We start from the raw sequence: 3911 nt of genomic DNA, 5'->3' as shown, positions 1-3911 counted from the left end.
ATATATATATATATATATATATATATATATATATAAGGGATGAATTGTGAAAATTACGAAGTTACGCTTTATAAATACAAGAATGAACAATAACACTTCAAATCATATCATACTATATTATAAAGGAAGCAATTTTCCTTTCACCACATTCATTTGAAACTCCCATTACTTTTAAATTTCTTTCTAATAATGATTATAAGTTGGTTAATAAGATTAAATAAATATCTAACCTAAAGTGTAATCATATATAAACTAAATTTCAATATTAAAAGAATATATTTACTTCTACTTATAAAGTTATGTGTTTTTTTAACTTTTAACATATTATACTTAATTTATTAGTTCTAATGGATGTAAACAATTATCATTTTAAAGCTACAACTTTTGAACACTTTGTATAAAACACTTAAATTATAAATTTAAATATAACAGTACATGATCAACTTAAATATAGATTTTAGTTTAACCTAAACAATCTAAAAAATATTTTGTAAATAGTTTAAGTGATAAAGTGTAGTGTCTTTATAATAATGATATAAGTTGGTTAATAAGGTTAAATAAATATCAAACTTAAAGTATAATCATAAATAAACTAAATTTCAATATTAAAATAATATATTTACTTCTACTTTTAAAGTTATGTCTTTAGCTTTTAACATATTATACATAATTTATTAGATTTAATATGTTGTTATATGTAAACCATTATCAGTTTAAAGCTACAACTTTTGAACAGTTTCGATAAAATACTTAAATTGTTAATTTAAAATAACATTACAATATCAACTTCAATATAAATTTTCACTTAAAAAACTCAATAAATATTTTGTGAACAGGTAAAAGTGATAAATTGTAATGCTAAATGAAAAAATTAAATAATAATCTAAATTTAACTAAAATATTTTCTAAAGATAATCGTTAAAAAATTTCAAATAAGTAGCTTAAAATAGCTTAAAATAACAATAATTAAAAATAACCCTATATAAATTATTATATTGTTACCTTTAAAATAAAAAATAATGTTTGATGTTTTAAATAATTATAGTCATTATATTTAATTTTATTCACGTGTAATTCACAGGTAAAAGTAATTCAAACGGTTGAGATTATGCAGTTATAATAGATGTATATATTATCATATAATTCAAAATAATAAATATATTATATCAATTTAGTATATGAATTATTATATCAAATTTAACAACATTATTGTTATATTTGAAAAAAAAAACATATATTTGTAAAGATTTCAACTATATAGGTGTTTCTGCGCAACATATAGACATTCGGCTAGTACAAATATAAAGTTACTTTTCGTTTGTTTATTTATAGACGTCTAAAAGGTAAATAAAATTGGTCACTTTATTCTATATTCCAGACTAAATAAAATACGTCGTTATAAAGTATTTATTTATTTATTTCTTTATTGCGTCACAATAAATCTTATATTTTGTGTTTTTTTTTGGAATCAACCACAAATTCATTTTTATCTGAAAAACACATTTTATTTTTTTATTTTTTCTGGTTTGACCATTTTAGTTATTTTTTTGCTCAAAAAATTATAAAATATGAGTGTTTTTTTTGAGAAAAACTAAAACTATTGTGAGTTTACTTGGAATCATTTAGAAGATTACCCTGTTTTTTTTTAGAAAAATTATAAAATTGAGGAATTTTTCAGAAAAGTTTTTTTTAGAAAAAGTATAAAATTGAGGAATTTTTCAGAAAAAAAAATAAAAGACTACAATGTTTTTTTTTTCAAACAAAAAATATAAATTTTAGGTTTAATCGAGATAAGTTTTTTTTAGATTAATCTTTATACTAAATTTTGAAAATCTACCGACTATAACTATATTAATAAATTGTATGTTATTTTCCACTTAATGTAATGATTTATATATCATATGATCTCAAAACAAATTAGATTATTGTCATCATGAAATTGATTCTTTCTTTTATGTTTTTATTATCAAACACATTTTTGATTAAAATATTAATTGATTATGAATTAGATATATAATTAAAAGTGGAATTTTTTTTAACCTACTTTTATGGTCAAAGCATTTATCAAAAAAATTTCTCTCTCTCTCAAGACACAATCTAGGTGCTACTTTTTTTCTATATTTTTAATTCGGTTCTAAAAGGATTTATCCGGTGTTGTTATTTCTTTCTAATTTTAAAAATTTATGTTCTTTAAGATATATAGATTTAAGATAAATAGATTTAAGAATAATTTAAAAATAAAATACATTTCTTGTTAAAAAAAAAAATTAAATCAATTCTGTCTCCACATTACCATATATTTGTGTGCTACCGTACCCTTTATTAAATTAGTTTTACACTCCTGTCGGTTTCTGATTGCTACCCTTTCTATCTCTATACATCTGTTAATATATGGATACATCTAGCATTATATAAAATCCCTCACACCAAACACTTGTAACACTTGCAGCAACATTTAGAATTCACAACTCAAATCTCTCTGTCACTCACACTCTCTTTTCTCTGTGATCATAAATATATTTACTCACATATGTACATATTTCCCTCTACATACAAATATATCTTTCTGAACATTGTTTAAAGTCCAGGTTGGGTAATCTCTTCTAAGATTTTTTGATTTTAAACTGCCATCACCGGCGGAAACCTGACTCACAATGGCGGAGGCGGGACCGGAGATTGAATCAACCACCACGGCATTCTCGGAGCCATTTTCCAAAACAGCCGAGCTTTCTGAACCAAACCCGAAAAGGTTGAAGATGATAGAAGAGAATCCAGGTGATGATGGAAACAATAGTAGTTGTAACAAAGGGAATAATAATAATAGTAAGCATCCAGTTTACAGAGGTGTTCGGATGAGGGCATGGGGAAAATGGGTATCCGAAATCAGAGAACCCAAGAAAAAATCTCGGATTTGGCTCGGAACCTTCTCTAACCCGGAGATGGCGGCACGTGCACACGACGTCGCGCACTTTCCATCAAGGGTAAATCGGCGATCCTTAATTTCCCAGAACTTGCGGATCTTTTGCCCAGACCCGAATCATGTTCTCCACGTGACATTCAAGCTGCCGCCACCAAAGCTGCCGCCATGGATAACCTCACCACCACCACGTCAACACCGTCCACATCCAGCTCGACGTCGTCATCTTCTTGTTACTCCGCTGCGTCGACGTTGACTTCCTCGTCATCGACGGCGTCATTGGTGACGTCGGAGGAGGTGTCGACGGGGACAACGCTGGAACCGGCTGATGAGCTGAGTCAGATAGTGGAGCTTCCGAGTTTGGGAGCGAGTTACGACTCAACAAGGTCGAGAGACGATTTCGTGTTTGTGGATTCAGTATGGGATTTCTACTCACCGCCACGGTGGCCGGAGGGTTGCGACGGGGGTTATTTTAGCGGAGAGCCACCGTCTTCTTTCTGGAGTCTTCCTAATTCCTCCGGTGGCTTTTATTTTGATGCCTCGTTATGGCAACAATAATGAATTTCACGAAACAAAAGATGGTTTGTGTGCTCTGTTTCCCGCTTTTTGATTGGGATTATGTTTTGTTTTTTGTACCAATTTCCATTTTGTTTCAATATATTTCAGGGCTAAGTTGTTGAAAATAGTTTTATTTCATCTTAATTTCTTGATGTTTCTATAATTTTTCTTTTAAAAACCATAAACTTTCCGTTTGTTTTTGTAAAATATTTTTCAAGATAAAAGAATTAAGATATTTATCCCACCTTTATGAAGTAAACTAAATTAGTAAGTGCTCATTAATTAATGTTAAACAAAACAACTTTCCGGTGTTTAATAATTTATTCTTATCTAAAAATAGAAAATATATTAAAGTTTAGGATGATTTTTAAATTCATCCATAGTAACATCATTAGATATATAGTATAACTGAAATAGATATTTCATATGATGAGAT

The 3911-nt window shown here is 27.8% G+C and overlaps 1 pseudogene; it reads left to right on the top strand.

Annotated features, from left to right (window-relative positions):
- The first annotated feature begins 2419 nt into the window (after positions 1–2419).
- LOC111888514 (ethylene-responsive transcription factor ERF043-like) lies at positions 2420–3600 on the top strand (annotated as a pseudogene).
- The last annotated feature ends 311 nt before the right edge of the window (positions 3601–3911 follow it).

Source organism: Lactuca sativa, chromosome 5, assembly GCF_002870075.4.
Source record: "Lactuca sativa cultivar Salinas chromosome 5, Lsat_Salinas_v11, whole genome shotgun sequence".
Taxonomy (NCBI): domain Eukaryota; kingdom Viridiplantae; phylum Streptophyta; class Magnoliopsida; order Asterales; family Asteraceae; genus Lactuca; species Lactuca sativa.
The sequence above is the reverse complement of the archived record's forward strand: the minus strand, read 5'-3'. Positions and strand labels throughout refer to the sequence as shown.